At 35.9% G+C, this 18,659-nt stretch overlaps 1 long non-coding RNA gene across 1 annotated transcript; it reads left to right on the top strand.

Annotated features, from left to right (window-relative positions):
- The first annotated feature begins 8,384 nt into the window (after positions 1-8,384).
- LOC309655451 lies at positions 8,385-13,091 on the top strand. The gene is made up of 2 exons (XR_014260846.1): positions 8,385-10,658; positions 11,009-13,091. It is a non-coding gene; the product is annotated as an uncharacterized lncRNA (long non-coding RNA).
- Positions 13,092-18,659: the final 5,568 nt, after the last annotated feature.

Genomic DNA, 18,659 nt, shown 5'->3' with positions numbered 1-18,659 from the left:
TCCCTTTTCTCCACACCCTCTCCAGCATTTATTGTTTGTAGATTTTTTGATGATGGCCATTCTGACAGTGTGAGGTGATACCTCATTGTAGTTTTGACTTGCATTTCTCTGCTGATTAATGATGTTGAACATCCTTTCATGTGTTTATTGGCAGTCTGTATATATTCTTTGGAGAAATGTCTATTTAGGTCTTCTGCCCATTTTTGGACTGGGTTGTTTGTTTTTATGATATGGAGCTGCATGAGCTGCTTGTAAATTTGGAGATTATTCCTTTGTCAGTTGCTTCATTTGCAAATATTTTCTCCCATTCTGAGGGTTGTCTTTTTGTCTTGTTTATGGTTTCCTTTGCTGGGCAAAAGCTTTTACCTTTCATTAGGTCCCATTTGTTTATTTTTGTTTTTATTTCCATTTCTCTAGGAGGTGGGTCAAAAAGGATCTTGCTGTTTGCCTCTAAGAGTTTTATAGTGTCTGGCATTACATTTAGGTCTTTAATCCATTTTGAGTTTATTTTTGTGTATGGTGTTAGGGAGTGTTCTAATTTCATTCTTTTACATGTAGCTGTCCAGTTTTCCCAGCACCACTTATTGAAGAGGCTGTCTTTTCTCCATTGTATATGCTTGCCTCCTTTATCAAAAATAAGGTGACCATATGTGCGTGGGTTTATCTCTGGGTTTTCTATCCTGTTCCATTGATTTATATTTCTCTTTTTGTACCAGTACCATGCTGTGTTGATTACTGTAGCTTTGTAGTGTAGTCTGAAGTCCGGCAGCCTGATTCCTCAAGCTCTGTTTTTCTTTCTCAAGATTGCTTTGGCTATTTGGGGTCTTTTGTGTTTCCATACAAATTGTGAAATTTTTTGTTTTAATTCTGTGAAAAATGCCATTGGTAGTTAGATAGGGATTGCATTGAATCTGTAGATTGCTTTGGGTAGTATAGTCATTTTCACAATGTTGATTCTTCCAATCCAAGAACATGGTATATCTTTCCATCTGTTTGTATCATCTTTAATTTCTTTCATCAGTGTCTTATAGTTTTCTGCATACAGGTCTTTTGTCTCCTTAGGTAGGTTTATTACTAGGTATTTTATTCTTTTTGTTGAAATGGTAAATAAGAGTGTTTCCTTAATTTCTCTTTCAAGTTTTTCATCATTAGTGTATAGGAATGCAAGAGATTTCTGTGCATGAATTGTTGTATCCTGCTACCTTACCAAATTCATTGACTAGCTCTAGTAGTTTTCTGGTAGCATCTTTAGGATTCTCTATGTAGAGTATCATGTCATCTGCAAACAGTGACAGCTTTACTTCTTCTTTTCTGATTTGGATTCCTTTTATTTCTTTTTCTTCTCTGATTGCTGTGGGTAAAACTTTCAAAACTGTGTTGAATAATAACAGTGAGAGGGGACAACCTTGTCTTGTTCCTGATCTTAGAGGAAATGATTTCAGTTTTTCACCATTGAGAACGATGTTGGCTGTGGGTTTGTCATATATGACCTTATTATGTTGAGGAATGTTCCCTCTATGCCTACTTTCTGGAGGGTTTTTATCATAAATTGGTGTTGAATTTTGTCAAAAGATTTATCTGCATCTATTGAGATGATCATATGGTTTTTCTCCTTCAATTTGTTACTATGGTGTATCACATTGATTGATTTGCGTATATTGAAGAATCCTTGCATTCCTGGGAGAAACTCCACTTGATCATAGTGTACGAACCTTTTAATGTGCTGTTGGATTCTGTTTGCTAGTATTTTGTTGAGGATTTTTGCCTCTGTGTTCATCAGTGATATTGGCCTGTAGTTTTCTTTCTTTGTGACATCTTTGTCTGGTTTTGGTATCAGGGTGATGATGGCCTCATAGAATGAATTTGGGAGTGTTCCTCCCACTGCTATATTTTGGAAGAGTTTGAGAAGGATTGGTGTCAGCTCTTCTCTAAATGTTTGATAGAATTCGCCTGTGAAACCATCTGGTCCTGGGCTTGTGTTTGTTGGAAGATTTTTAACCACAGTTTCAATTTCAGTGCTTTTGATTGGTCTGGTTATATATTCTATTTCTTCCTGATTCAGTCTCAGAAGGTTGTGCTTGTCTAAGAATTTGTCCATTTCTTCCAGGTTGTCCATTTTATTGGCATAGAGTTGCTTGTACTAATCTCTCATGATCCTTTGTATTTCTGCAGTGTCAGTTGTTACTTCTCCATTTTCATTTCTAATTCTATTTATTTGAGTGTTCTCCCTTTTTTTCTTGATGAGTCTGGCTAATAGTTTGTCAAGCAGCCTTAGCGTTTCATGCCTGTCTCTGGTGTCCGTGCTGATAGCCGTGGCTCATGCTTGTCTTTGGAGCTGGTTTAGGCAGTGCTCTGAATCCCCTCTCCTCGCGCACCAGGAAACAATGGTCTCTTGCTTCTTAGTCATTTCCAGACTTTTTCCTGGACTCTCTCCTGGCTAGGTGCGGCGCACTAGCCCCCTTCAGGCTGTGTTCACGCAGCCAACCCCAGTCCTTTCCCTGGGATCTGACCTCCAAAGCCGGAGCCTCAGCTCCCAGCCCCTGCCCGCCCCGGCGGGTGAGCAGACAAGCCTCTCAGGCTGGTGAGTGCTGGTCGGCACCGATCCTCTGTGGGGGAATCTCTCCGCTTTGCCCTCTGCACCCCTGTTGCTGTGCTGTCCTCCATGGCTCCGAAGCTTCCCCCCCACCATCTCCGCCAGTGAAGGGGCTTCCTAGTGTGTGGAAACTTTTCCTCCATCACAGCTTCCTTCCCGAGGTGCAGGTCCCATCCCTATTGTTTTGTCTCTGTCTTTTCTGTTTTCTTTTGCCCTACCCATGTATGTGGGGAGTTTCTTGCCTTTTGGGAGGTCTGAGGTCTTCTGCCAGCTTTCAGTATGTGTTCTGTAGGAGTTGTTGCACATGTAGATGTATTTCTGATATGTTTGTGGGGAGGAAGGTGATCGCCGCGTCTTACTCGTCCACCATGGTGAAGGTCTCCACGTGCATTTTAATAATAAAAAACTTGTGTTTTAACAAATTCATTTGAATAGGTCATTTTAACATAATTAAATTATATTACCAAGTTGTTTCTGGAAAGTTAGTAAGTCTTGAGGATCATTTTGTTGAAATTCACCAAAATACCATAACATAATTCATGTATATAAAAGTAAAGCTAGACTCAGGGATGACATTTATTTCTTTACTCTATAAAAATATTTTCCCGTACATCACTTCCCTAAAATAATTATTTTAGAAGGCATAGAAAAACAAGTTAACCTGATTTTCAAAATGAAGACATGATACTCAGAAACATTAAGTACTCACCAAAAAATAAAATTTGTTAAGTGGGTAGATCTAGAAGAAAACTCAACTCATTTGTGAGCACTTTTTGTAAAATTTTTTCTTCTTTAAAATTTGCCATTGGAGGTCAGCAAAACTGTAGCAGACTATCACTTAGCATCTGACAGTTAAGCTGGCTCTAGGATGAATTATAAATCAATTGTGGGGCACATCCAGGGTCTGTGGGGTCTGAAACTGATAAAATTCTGAGGGTCCTCTTTAAGAAAAAGAATGTAGATTACTAATATAAAATTAAAGACAAAGCAAAGATTTAGAATGAGAAAATTAAATTGCAAATTATATATAGCTATTAAACAAAACTTAAAGCACAACATTTTAAAAATAGTATATTTTCATTAATTGCCTGATCCACCTTTAAAACCTTTCTTCCTTATATTTTCTGGCTACGTACTCTTTGGTCTTTTCTCCATTTGACCATTGTTTTCTAACATTTTTATGAATAATAAAAACTCAATTCATTCTCCTCCAGTAGGATTGTTGACATTTGTATTGATAACATATAAAAATTTCTTTCAGCCTCATAACTAATATCACTAATGCTATGTACAGCTTTAGAATTGTTGTCAAGTTGAGAGAAACCTTTCTCTTTCACATATGAACTGTAATATTTCAAAGAACTTCAGTTTTCTTTGGGCCATGACCACTCTCAAATTTTAATGGACAAACCTGTGAACCAATTTACAGTTGATATATTCCTTGCAATACAGTGTTGGGAAGGCTGGAAACCACTAATCCCATCTCTCCTCCTAAGAGCTGATTGTGTGCATCTCCTTCCAACTTTGGGCTCAGTGATATCATATTGGTAGGTTTAATTGGCTGTGGTGGGAGTATTTACACCGTTGGCAAAAACTACACATCAGCCCTTTTGTTTATTTTTTTTTTCCAGAGAGCTAGTTATTAAACAAGTACCAGCACACCATTGTTAATACCTTCTCCCAAGTTATATGTTTCCTTCACTGGGATTAGCACTTCATGTCAGGTCAGTTGGAAATTTAAATCCTTTTCTCGTAAGTTCAGACAATTTATTAGTCTCCATTGATTGCATTAGGAAACAATCCAAGGGCCTATTTGTAACTTCAATTACAATTTTTTTTAATTAATTAAAGCTATTGATCGGATGTGAAATTTGTTTTGGCAACAATTTAATTTTTGATTACAGAAATTTTTCTATTGATATTATTTATCTTTATTACATCTGTTTTATAGTCCATCAATTTTTACCAATTTTTGTCAGTTATTTAATAAGTAAACTTGAAAGTAATGCAAAATGAAGAGTCTATGGTTTTCACTTGTACCAAGCGAGATGTCCCAAAATGTCTCCAAATTGCAGCAAAAATGGTGTATTTTCAGCTGTGTCAGTTGTTTAAATAAATGCCTCTTTGTATGTCTTCATATCACAATGCTAGATGAGTCAGCCTACAGAGTAATCAGAATACTCTTAGAAGCAATTTCAACACCAGAACCACTAACAACAACTTATCCGTATGTTGATGTGACTGCCAACCACATAAATGTACCTACTAAGCCCATACTAAATGCATCCTCTAGTAACTTCCTTTTAGCCAGACCCCCCAGATTGCAAAAGCCATTCCAATGCTGTTTGGCCTCAGGGAAAGTGTGAAGGAAGGGAAGCGGGAGTGCAGAAGAGACTGCATTTTTTTTTTCTTTGGTTGTTTCAATGTATTCCTGTTAATGAGAATAGAAATATTAACCAATATTCATTTTAACAGCAGGCAAAAGATATGAATGGACATTTCACCAAAGAAGGTATATGGATGGCAAATAAACACGTAAAAAATGCTCGAAATTATGAGTCATTAGAGAAGTTCAAGGTAAAAACCACAATGGGATTCTACTACTACACGCCTATTAGAATGGCAAACATTAAAGACACTTATAGCAGTTGCTTGTGAACACATGGAAGAACTCTTAACTCTTATTCACGTGGAACTTTTATTCAGTGCTGGGTGAAACATATGGTAGAGCCACTTTAGAACACAATTTGGCAGTTTGTTAAAATTTTAAATATTCACCTGCCCTGTAACGAGGCATTGCACTCCTACATATTAACACAAGAGAAATAAAATCATAGGCTGAATAGAATTCTAAATCTGCTTCATGCCCGTTGAATTCAGGTGTCTAAAGGCATTTTCATTTTGTACCATCTCTGTCTCCTTGAATCCAATGTGGTGGTGTTTCTAGTGATATAATTCCTTTAAATATTTTTTAGTGTCTGTGAAACCTAGGCATAGATAACGAATTCTACCAAACATTCAAAGAAGACTTATTGTGGACTTCCCTGGTGGTCCAGTGGTCAAGACTCTGCGCTTCCATTGTAGGGGGCACAGGTTTGATACCTGATCAGGGAACTAAGATACCACATGCCATGTGGCCAAAAAAAAAAATAGTGCATTTCCCCAAAGAAGACTTAATGCCAGTTTCTTACACACTATTCCAAAAAGTAGAAGGGGTAGAAATACTCACCAGCTCATTTTGAGGCCAGTATTAACCTTGATACCAAAATCAGACATAGAAATCACAAGAAATGAAACCTACAGATCAATATTCATTATAAATGTAGATGTAAAATCCTCAACAAAACCTTAACAAGCTAAATCCAGGAAAATATAACAATTATTATATGCTATAACCAAATATATTATTATATACTATAACCAAATGAGATTTGTCCCAAGAATGCAAAATTGGTTTAATTCAATACAACATATATTAATAAAATAAAAGATAAAAACCACTTGATGATCCCAGTAGACATAGAAAAAAACATTTGATGAAATCCAATGCCCTTTCATAACAAAAACATTAAACAAACTAGGAGACAAAGGGGGACTTCCTCAACCTGAAAAAGGGTGTCTATGAAAGTCTGTAGGTAACATCATACCTAACAGAGAAAGAATAAATCATTCCCCCAAAGATCAGGAACAAGACAAGGATGTTTTTCTCTCACACTTCTACTCAACATTGTGGTGGAGATTCTATCCAGAGCAATAGGCAAAAATAAAATAAAGTCACACATTGGAAAAGAAGAAGGAAAACTATCCTTATTTGCAGTTATCTTCTTTATAGAAAATCATAAGGAATTCAAAAGAAGAGAAAATAGTAGAACTAATACATGTATTTAGTAAGGTTGCAAGATACAAGATCAATATATAAAAATCAATTGTGTTTCTTTACACTAGCAATGAAAACCCCCAAATTAAGAAAAATATTACATTAGCATTAAACATTCCATAGCATTAAAAGGAAAAAAATAGTTAGGAATAAATTTAACAAAAAAAGTTGAAGGCTTGTACACTGAAAATTACAAAACGTTGTTGAAAAAATTAAAGATATAAATAAACAGAAAGACACCCATGTACATGGATTAGAAGACTTAATATTGTTAAGATGGCAGTACTCCCCAAGTTGATCTAAAAAACCAATGCTATTGCTATCAAAATCCTGGCTGATTTTTTTGCAGAAATTGTTGAGCTGATCCTAAAATTCATACAGAAATGCAAGGGATTCAAACTAGCCATTACAGTCTAGAAAAAGATAAAAGTTGTAGGACTCACATTTCCCAATTTCGTAACTTACTGTAAAGCTATAGTAATCAAAATAATATAGTATAAACATAAGGATAAACATATAGATAAATAGAATATAATTGAGAACCCCCCCAAAACCCTTATATTTATGGGCTACTGAATTATGACAAAAGTGTCAAGAAAATTTAATGAGGGAATAAACAGTCTTTTCAACAAATGGTTCTAGGACAACATGCAAAAGAATAAAGTTGGACCCCTTCAAACCACATAAAAAAATTAACTCAAAATGGATTATAGACCTAAATGTGAGACCAAAAAATATGACACTTAGCAAAGGAGTAAAACATCAGGGTTTTTTAATGTGGTAACAAAAGGATAAGTGATAAGGAAAAACTGGATACATTAGACTTCATCCATTTTTAAAAGTTTATGCTTCAGGATATCTTTACGAAAGTGAAAAGACAACCTGTAGAATGGGAGAAAATATTTTTTAACATATATCTATTCACACTGATTAGCATATGCTGGCTAATTTTATGTAAGATTTAACTGTAGTGTGCCCTCAAAAAAATTTTTTAATGACTTAAGCCAAATTATAAAATAATTGGAATGTGTCAAAATGTACATTGGAACAATTCTAACAATTGCTTTTATGCAGGTTGAAATAATTTATGAGATGTACAGAGTGTCCTCATTAATAACATATTGCAATATGAGCTAGCCTGGATACTTTGCCTCTCCTTTCTGCTTTGATATATTTAATACAAATAAAATACATATATTTAAATAAAGAAAAAACAGTATTTTGAAGAACTCTGTATGATGCATATTGTGTTCAGGCTCAATTCTTCCTAGAAATAAACGCTAATAGTAAAATGTGGATAGAATTAAATCTAAGAATAATGTTTTAGAAAAGTATAAAATATTAAGGAAATACACTATTAATGACCTATTTAGGTTAGTGTGCAGTAATACTCTTAAGCAACTCTTACTAATTTGCTAATGCAGCTCTTACTAACTTTGAAAAAGCTCCAACCAGGCATTTCAGGACTTGTTTTGGGTTGTTTTTGTTGTTTTTATTTTGGTCTTATTTTTTAGTTTTTGGTTTTTTTTTTTTTAGTTTTTTTTTTTTTTTGATGTGGACCATTTTTTAATTCTTTATTGAATTTGTTACAATATTGCTTCTGTTTTATGTTTTGGTTTTTCAGCTGTGAGGCATGTGGGATCTTAGCTCCCCAACCAGGGATTGAACCCGCACCCCCTACATTGGAAGGCGAAGTCCTAACCACTGGACTGCCAGGGAAGTCCCAGGACCTGTTTTGTTTTGTTTTCCACAAAACATCATTATTAGAAGATACAATTCTTGATATTCTAGATGTTGCAGCATTTAGATTTTGTACAAATTCCGTCACCGATGTAATCAACCAACATATTTAATTATTATAAAACAGTTAATTGGTTTCTTCAGATGAACAGCATAAATATTTAGTTTAAATCTATATGGGCGTAAATATTGTAGGGTAACTTTTCATTCTCATCATTGATCCTATGTTGCAGTCCCAACTTATCTTTACTGTGTGATGGATAGTTTCACCCTCTTAAAAAATAGAAAGAATTTCACTGTCTGGCACATCAAGATTCACACATTCTCTCCTAATTATAACAGTGGCAGTACCTCACTCAGTCGGTGGCACAGTGAATCAAATTCTTTCTCTTGAGTACAGCTGCATGTATCTGGCAGCCCCAAACTTGTTAAATCTCAGTGCTTGGAATGGCATTTCTTTCTCTATTTCTTAAAGTCTCCAATTTTAATTAAGATTTAAACTAAGGTAAAACCTAGATTGTGAATTGCATGCTTTTTACCTAATTTAGTTACCCAACAGGCAGAATAGTTCTGAAATTTTCTGAAAGAGCAGAAGACCAGTGTTACAAAACTAATACTGCAGATGTGTTCTCACAACAAAAGTATTTTCATAACATCTGTTTGCAAATACATTTTTTAAATTTCAGTTGACTTTGTCTGGATCAAATTAAAATCAGTAAAAGTTTTTTATATAGGATTAAAATGATCCAGTTGGTTAATCAGTAAAGATCTGTTGAGTGCCAAGTGTTCAGTTCTTCTCTACTCTGTGCCAGATGTGTGGGAGAACATGATAAGAATAGATGTGGGAAATCTAATTTGGAAGATAAGAAGTGTGCACATGACAGATAACTAAAAACTCAAATCACACCACGATGATTACAATATAGTTGGTACCATGTAGTATGCACAATTAGAGCTATAAAAAATTGGATGGAAGTAATAGTTTCTTAAGATTAGACGATGAAAAGTCTCTTAGAGAAGAGTTTCCCGTCACAAATCCAAATGAGTCCTCTGTTTATTCAAAGATGACACTTCTGAGTAGTATCTGACAGGTAACTTATTTTTAAATCTTCTGTATTTCCAGAGTCTCCCTTCCTTTTTTCTTTCCCTACCATTGGCAGTACCCTACAATCTGCTGGAATGAATGAGACCCTCTTTTATGCTAGAAGTGCTTTAGACAAAAGTCTTGATATAATCACCAGTGAGGCACAAAAATTAGATTTGCAGCATACTGAATACTGAACAATTGTTCAGGTGCACACATATACTCATTTTTATCTATTTAGTTTTTGGAACCTCAGGTTGGGGACATTCAACAAGGCCCAGCTCTGATAGGAAGAAAAGTGGAAGTCAGCTTTTCTTGTAGTTTATTTGCTCTCAGAGAGCAAATATATGTCTTTTATGACATATATTTTCTATAGTTTCTGGAACTACCTTAGCTAGATAAATATTACTTTCTTTGCTTGACAGGCATGAAGGTCTGCAGCCCATGCTAATATTTTTTTCATTTCAGCACATCACCTCTTGATGGAGGATTGTAAACTTCTACTTGTTACCCTTGGTCCTGCCCAACATAACTTACGCCTTCAAGAAGTTTGGCATTATGCTCAGCTCAGGTCTTTCTGAGGGGGAATAGATTGGATAAATATCACACTAAATTATTATTATTTGTTATTTTGTCACATCAGTGTGTTATTAACAACTCATAGTGATTTTAGTGATCATTATTAATATCTGCTAAATATATCCTGTATACCCTAATCAAGCATATAAGGAATGATTCATGTTTTATTTGAGGCTAACAAGGTTCTCTGTGTCCTTTAGGCTCATGTCACTCAGATTAGGTGAAAGGGGTAAGGGAACAAGGTTGCCTCAACTTAGTGCTGGGCAACTAAGAAATTTATCAGTAAGACTTAAAATCAAATCAGGAGAAAATTCATTTTTAACCTTGTTAGTAGGATAAGTTTTACTGATTGGGGCAATTCAATTGGGCATTTGGCAAATAGGAGAGGAGCACAAGGCTTGCAACAGGCAAGTGACAAAAGAAAGAAACATATCAGAGTTAAGATGCTGGGTTCTCAGGTAAGTGATAAGGAAGTAGTCAAAATAAGACACAATATAGAGTAAAAGAGACCTTAATCCAGACAAAGGAGGGTGCTATGTAAAAGCAAGTGTAATACTCTGGGCTGAGGAACTTGTTTAAAATCTGGGATATAGTGTGAGTTCAAAATATATTTCATTTATTAATACTGCTCTTAAAAAGTGTTTTTAATTAATTAGTATATTTTCCATTTAAATTAGGTACAAAAGTAGGCAAGACTGACCCATCAGCTTAGAAGTCAGGATAGCAGTTACCCTTGACAGGGAAAGTTAGTGATTGACAGGCATAAGGGGTACTTCTGGAGGCTGGTAACGTTCTGTTTTCTTTTTTTTTTTTTTTTTTTTTTTTTTAAATGATGGATAGGTGCTTTGGTTAAGTTTTAATTAATTTATTTATTTTTGCTGTGTTGGGTCTTCGTTTCTGTGCAAGGTCTTTCTCTAGTTGTGGCAAGCGGGGGCCTCTCTTCATTGCGGTGCGCGGGCCTCTCACCATCGCGGCCTCTTTTGCTGTGGAGCACATGCTCCAGACGCGCAGGCTCAGTAGTTGTGGCTCACGGGCCCAGTTGCTCCGCGGCATGTGGGATCTTCCCAGAGCAGGGCGCGAACCCGTGTCCCCTGCATTGGCAGGCATATTCTCAACCGCTGCGCCACCAGGGAAGCCCACGTTCTGTTTTCTTGATCTGTGTGTACTTATAGGGCTGTGCTTAGTTGGTGTAAATTCATTTTTATATTTACTGGATGTGTACTTTTATGTGAATATTATATTTCAATAAAAAGGTTTTTTTTTTAAATTAAGAAATCAGTCGGTTTAAAAGGAAAGTCACCTCTGTACTGCATCTGCCTGAAGTGAATGGTTTTGCAGGGTGCCCTCAAGCCTGGGAGATGAGCCAGTGCAGCAGGATGGTTTCTGCCTCTCGGTTCTCCCGAGCCCACAGCTGTGCTTCATGCACCTGTTCAGCATTATACACTAATACGGAGAAAGCATCATCATTCTGTGTTGAGGGTGAGGTAGACAAATGAGAAATACAGTAATGACTTTGATGCTTCTCCACTCATAGTACTCAGGTAGGATATCCTTAAATACTAGGTCATTTTTCTCAAAGTAGATCTGGCTAGCAGCGTATATTTGTAACCCCAAATGGACCAGAAAGTGACTGTATTTTGCTTCCAGGCTGTTATCATTATGGCTGTTGTTTTTCATCATGGACACCCTGAGAGGTCAAGTTGGGTCTCAGCAGCTACGTTCTGTAACCCGGATCTGAGTTTTGTTAGTGCTCCCTCCTCCCTTTGTCCTCCTCCCTCTGCCCCCCCCACCCCGCCCACCGCCAGCTCTTGTCCTTTACATTACAGTGAAGTTGTCATAGACCCTGGCTTCCACATGCTATTACATTGAGAGTAAAGTATTTTCTGTTGGATTTTTCATTCAGGTCAGATGAGATATGGTGTGATAATTCATTTTATGTGTCAACTTGACTGGAACACAGAGTGCCAAGATATTTGGTCAAACATTATTCTGGGTGTGTCTGTGAGGGTGTTTTTGGATAAGATTAACATTTGAATCAACAGACTGAGTAAAAGCAGGATTGCCCTCCCTAATGTGGGTGACCCTTACCCAATCAGCTGATGGCCTGAATAGAAAAAAAAAAAAAGGCCGAACCTCCTAAGAATAGAAAAAAAGGAGCTCCTCCTCCCTGGTTGTGTGAGCTAGAACACCAGTCTTTCCCTGCCTTCACAATAGACCTGGAACACTGGCTCTTCTGGTGTCTCAAGACTGCCAGCTTTCAGACTGGAATTACATCATCAGCTCTTCTGGTTCTCGGGCCTTTGGGCTCAGACTGGAACTACACCATTAGCCATCCTGGGTCTCCAGCTTGCCAACTTCAGATCTTGGGACTTCTCAGCCTGTGTGTGTATGTGTGTGATGTAGAGGGACAAGGTTATGATAGCTAAAAGAAGGCAGAACACAATCAGAATATTATCCTAGCCAGATTGTGTTAACTAATATTGATTGTTTCTTATCCATAATATCTATTTAGAACACAATTATCTAAGCTGTTTTACAAAGGGAATAAAAACAGCAATATAGTTAATAGAGGAAAGATCTCCCACACACAGGTTGACACTTGTGTCAAATATATGTCTTTTAGTTCAACCCAGTTTAGGTAATCATACACAGAATTTTAAGAAAAACATTTTTCTCCAGTGGACATGCTGGAGAAGGAGGAGGAATGTGGTATCTGGCTAACAGCAGAGGGGTGATAGGTCATCCCTATTAAAGGAAGGTAGAATGACAGGTGGAGTGGCATATTTGACAAAGTTTCCTTTTTAGTTAGAGCCAAGAGCAGGGTCAGGAAAGGACTCTGCAGGTTATTTAGACCTCACTACTAGACAGAGTGAGACTTTTTCTTAGTGGTGTTAGTTATCTATTTCTGATAAAGTCAAGTACTTCCACCCTGGAGTGGGCAGTGTTTATTCTGTCATTCAGCTGTTGTAGAGTGAGAGTGGCTTCAAAGAGTTCTTATTCAGGAGAAAGAGAAGTCAATTAAAAAATTTAACTTACATGCAGAAGCTTCAGATACTGAACTTAGAGAACTAAAATGAAAAAAAAAAAAAGAAAAGATAGGAGAGGCACCTATTTGAGCTAAGTTATGTAATGGAACCCTGACTTTTTAATTTAGGGCTTATTTTGCACAGAGACTGTGTTAGCTGACTGAAATGGATATATATATATATATATATATACATATATATATATATATATATATATATGTATATATATATATATATATATATATATATATATATGAAGTGGTATATTACCTTGTTGGATTGTAGAACTTTTAAACTATGTGTTAATTAACTCAGTTGATGCTTTAAGATAACTGCCTGACTATAGTACCTAACCCAGCTACAAAAGCCAGAGAAGAGCCACAAGTAGGAACTAATCTATCTCTAAGGGCACTTAACCAGGTCTACTTAATTTTAGTGAAAGGGTTAGGGTTAGGGTTAGGGGTTAGGGTAAGGGTTAGGGTTACTTAATTTTAGTGATATTAAAGGTCACACCAGTTTAATAGAATGTATGACTTTTTAAATGAATAGTAATCAAGTATTTTGATAGAAAACTTCCTCATTGTCACAGGATATTTTGGATTCTGCAACCCAGATTAATAAAATAGTTCCTAGGGTGTACAGCATAGTCACTAAACATATTTCCAGCTAAATATGGTGTTACAATGCTTCTTCTTAATTCAGAGGCTTTCTACCTGCACACGTCAAGAAAACAGATTCTCTTTAAAATAGCTGAATACTCTTAAAGCTTAGGAGTGTGTTAGAGTTTAAACTTTTTTAAGTGGATAACAATTGTTTGGATGCTATTCACAGATATTTCAGTGACCAATGGCTTATTATTACACTTAGAAATTAGAAATGTTTCTGCATCATACCCATGAATAAAATCTGAAAGAAAAATTTTGATCAATGACTAGGAAAACACAAACATTCTGCATTGAGTTTTAAATTTATAAAAATTTTAAAGGTGTTCTTGTTTAAAAAGCATATTACTGAAAACAACAAATGTATTTTGGGGATCATCTACCTGAGGATGACATGACATCTGTGCTTCAGCAACATGGGAAAGCCTGTGTACTTTGAATTAAAACTTTCGAAGGCACTTCAGGGTTCAGCAAGAGAGACCAGCTGGCAAAACCAAACACTAATGTTTTCCTTGGCTAAGTCCATTTAGAGAAAGAATGGCAGTACCTTTTCAAATTATAGAGGAAAACACTGTGCCAGAACTACGGACTTATGTTCTTTGAATTTTATGGAACTCATCAAAGAAGACACCAGAGTTTCTTCAGGGTTTGTACAGAAGGCAGACCTCACATCCTCATAGATAATGTGGTAAAAGAATAAATGGTTGATTGGCTCTTCAACATAATGAATAGTACAGATTTATAAGGGAAAAGCAAGCAAACCTTAGAAAAGTTGATAAAACATAGCAATGGAAAGATGTGTGTAAGCAGGCATTTTAATTGTTCTGTTGATGGGAGTTTAAAATGGCACACCTTTTAGGATAGATAATCAGGAAATATTAGTCAATATTTATCATGTGCAAACTCTTACTCCACTATTCTACCTTTAAGGTTTTATTCTAAAGAAATAATAAACAAGTTGGTGTATTGTTAACTAAAATAGAAAATTTATAGAAAATTTAAATGTCCTACAGTAAGAAATAGGAAATAAATAGTATAGTTAATATACTGTTATAAAGCTGTTATAGTGAGAAGGGTTGAAGTTATGTTTAAAAGGGTAAGATTGCACTGACACTAAAGCAATTGAATTAGACTATAAAATAAACAAGCAAGGTAAGAAAATTTGGATAATTGTGTAGGCATAGAATCCCTGGACACTGTCCAGCTGATTTCTCCAAGTACCTGAGGGATTTCTCTGGCCTCAGGAATATGCACAGCAAGCCTGAAGTGCCAGGAAGTTCATACCCTTGTGGGCAGCCCACAGCCAATAATGCCTGGGATTTTGTGAATAAATACTGTTTCTCACTCACTGGGTGGGGCAACTCCATATCACATTCACTACTGTTTTCCTGAGGTTCCCAGCAGGATTGAGCCTCTGTCTCCCACAAGGATAACTTATCCATTAATTCCCCTCAGTGGGCTTTCTTCCTGACTGCATATCCCTTCTCTATGGGTACTCCTGGGTTTACCTCCCAAATAAAACAGTTTCCTCTCCAATTTTATTCAGAGTCTGCTTATAGGAGACCCCAACCTAAAGCAGTACTTTTGTGTGTGTTGTATGGCTTGTGTGTATGTGTATAAGGCAATAGAAATGGACACCAAAATGTTAACAGTGCTTCTCTGCGCGGTATGGTTAGAAGTGATATTTATACTTGTCAGTGTTATATGATTTATTTTTGAGGACGTGTTATTTGTAGAAGGAAGATTTGTGGACCCAAAAGGCAGTGCACTGGGCCTCCTGGGTACACTGAGTCCTAGGCTGAGGAAAGATACACTTCAGATGGGGAAGAGAGGATGTTTGCAGTTCATATACTGCCTTCTTCCAGAAGGATTGCCCTTTCTATTCTGGAACTTGGCAGGATATGGGCTGAAGGTGAATTCCTCAGTGGACCTGCAGTGAGCAACTGGAGCAGGCAAAAAATAAAGGAAATGATGGGGATCTGTCATAAAAGGAAGAGAAACCCAAGCCTCCTGGCTTTCCTGTAGCATGTCAGTTTAGCCCACAGTGAGAATGATTTACTCATTTCTTTTCTTGCTAGAAGACCCTTTCTGTCATCTTGATTGCTGTTTTTCGTAATTGCTTTTAAAAAGAACTAACCCATTTAAAATAACTGAGGTCTATTAAAATAATGTAAAAGAATATGTGTATCAATGTCTTCATACCATGGTGAAGGCATATTCATTAGAGCAGCATAAGTTCACGCAAGGAATGTCAACATTGAATATATATTTTGCAAAGAACACAAATGTTAAAGAATAGAACTACAGATTACTTAGGCAGTCCCCATTAATTTTTTTTATTTTGAAAGACAGTGATTTATTAACATATTATTTGCTTGTAAAATTCTCTACTTACTCCCTAATAATTAGGAGTAGTTTTTGTTATAAAAATTAGACATCTTGCTCAAAATTTGATTTCACTCATTAAGTTAATGAACTAAAAGATAAATTAAAAAACATACATTTCAACTGTGTTATTCATTAATGTCATGGATTGGTGATTTTACCTTATTAAGCATTAATATGCTGTTCACTCCATTTAATTCTAAGTTGAACAAAAATTTAGCCGGATTTTTTATTTACTAAAATTGTATATAGTTCTGCTATTTATTTTATTCTACTCTAAAACTAGGAAATAGCAGGAAAACACAGGTTAGTTGTAAGCCACACTTTCAAATGCATTAAATCTATACTATAAACATACTAGATCAACTAGACAGTTTTTGAACATTTTTGTATAAAAATATAACTATACATTTTGGTATTTTGATTATGGAACAGAAAAAAATGATTAACTGCTGAATAAAATTTATCACCTTCGCCACTGTGATACTTGCACTATATTCTATTTGGTCAAGTGAAATTTAAAGTTGTATCTATAGCACTACTGAATAATTGTATGGGGCAAAATTGTGTTTAAGAAACATAAGTCATAAGATAATGCTTAGGAATTCTCTGTCATGTGTAGATTCATATTATTTGCTGAAAGTCCAAATCGTTATCACAAAGATTTACTCTAAACTTTAGCACTAAGCACAAACTGATTTTGGAGCACTTCCACTTTGTGTATCAAGAAAGTGAAAATATAAAATAGAATCAATGAATCTCCTTGTGCACAATAGAGATTAAGCAGGGTTTATTATTAAGAATAAATTATTATAGTGTAAACGTGGGATTTTATGTACTGGTTTATATGTGAAATTTGATCTGGTGTTTCACTAATGGAACTAAAAGGCAAAAAGTCTGAAGCAAATATTTTAAAACATACGCTACAAGACATTTCCTATATAGGGCAATTTTTTTTAATTAATTAATTTATTTATATCTTTGGCTGTGTTGGGTCTTCGTTTCTGTGCGAGGGCTTTCTCTAGTTGCGGCAAGCGGGGGCCACTCTTCATCGCGGTGCGCGGGCCTCTCACCATCGCGGCCTCTCTTGTTGCGGAGCACAGGCTCCAGACGCACAGGCTCAGTAGTTGTGGCTCACGGACCCAGCTGCTCCGCGGCATGTGGGATCGTCCCAGACCATGGCTCGAACCCGTGTTCCCTGCATTGGCAGGCAGATTCTCAACCACTGCGCCACCAGGGAAGCCCCTATAGGGCATTTTTATACAAAGTTTTTTCAAGCTAATACTTGATAAAATTTTAAATATTTTATTTTAGTGGAACTCAAAAACAAATGTTCAAAGTAAAAAATACGCTATTGAATTGACCTACTCGATGTCATTTTTGTCAATAGGTACAAGTTGAAATATTCTTAAAATAAGCATATAGAGCATAAAGGTAAAGCTCAGCTTGGGGAAATATTAACTGCCAATCAAGTCTTTTTATTAAAGTATTCATTGTAGAACAATTTGTAGAATAATGTGGTAAGGTCTGCTTTCCGATGTTGTGAATGGAGCTATGCATTCAATTAAAAGTTAAAATTTCCTATCTGGTACAAAAAAAATCTTCTTTAGTACAAAAATATTCTCAAGACTAAGATAATAAACTGATTTTTTGTGTGTTTTATGGATATCAGTAATATTTTAACAGTCTAGAGCCCTTTCCCTTTTGACATTTCATTATACTTATATGACTGAATTTTAATGTTAAAAGAGATAAATGATTAAAAATTCAATGAAAGTAGTATATTATTTTAAAACACATTTTTGCCTCATAAATGAACCTCTAATTACTTGCATTTCCATGTTTGACTAAAATGGAACAAATAAAATAACCATCTATTTTATTATTTGTTATTAATTGTGGTGGTTGCTTTATTATTATTTGTTGGGTATTTTGCTAAGCACTTAACATGCATTAATTCATGCAATAATCAACCATGTTAAATAGACTAATTTATTGTTCCAATTTAATAGATAAGATTATTGAAGCTAAGTGCTCATCTAAGGTCACACAGCTTTTCAGTGGCCAAGTTGGGATTGCAGTAGGTTTAATTCAGAACCTAGGCTTGGATTACTTAGTATAACCATGAAATTCTCCTCTTGCTTCTTTGTAAAGATCATACTACTTTATTCTTATATTCAAAACTCTTTACAAGAATTTAATATTTTATAAAAAATTTGGTATTTCTACACTTTTTTCTATATCCTTTGACAGGCTGTCATACTAAAACACCACCCAAAAACTGTCAGTAATGTACATCTTGTACTCATGCGCCTTTCCTCTATTTCTTAGATTAGGAGAGAGTAATTTTAGAGTAAGGTTCTATTTTGTATGGGCAGTGATCAGGCCCATCATTGTAGAGTGGTAAAGAACATCTGTCCTGCAATTAGATTGGTGTCACATCCTTGTTCATTTACTGACCATCTGCCATTGGGAGAGTTAATTATCTGCTCTTTGCCTCTGATTCCTTATTTTTTTATAAATTATTTATTTTTAGCTGCATTGTGTCTTCGTTGCTGCGCGCGGGCATTCTCTAGGTGCAGAGAGCGGGGGCTACTCTTCATTGCGGTGCGAGGGCTTCTCATTGTGGTGGCGTCTCATTGCAGAGAATGGGCTGTAGGCACACGGGCTCAGTAGTTGTGGCTCACGGGCTCTAGAGAGCAGGCTCAGTAGT

This window comes from Balaenoptera physalus (assembly GCF_965194825.1).
Source record: "Balaenoptera physalus genome assembly, chromosome: 2".
In the NCBI taxonomy this organism is placed as follows: Eukaryota; Metazoa; Chordata; class Mammalia; order Artiodactyla; family Balaenopteridae; genus Balaenoptera; species Balaenoptera physalus.
The sequence above is the reverse complement of the archived record's forward strand: the minus strand, read 5'-3'. Positions and strand labels throughout refer to the sequence as shown.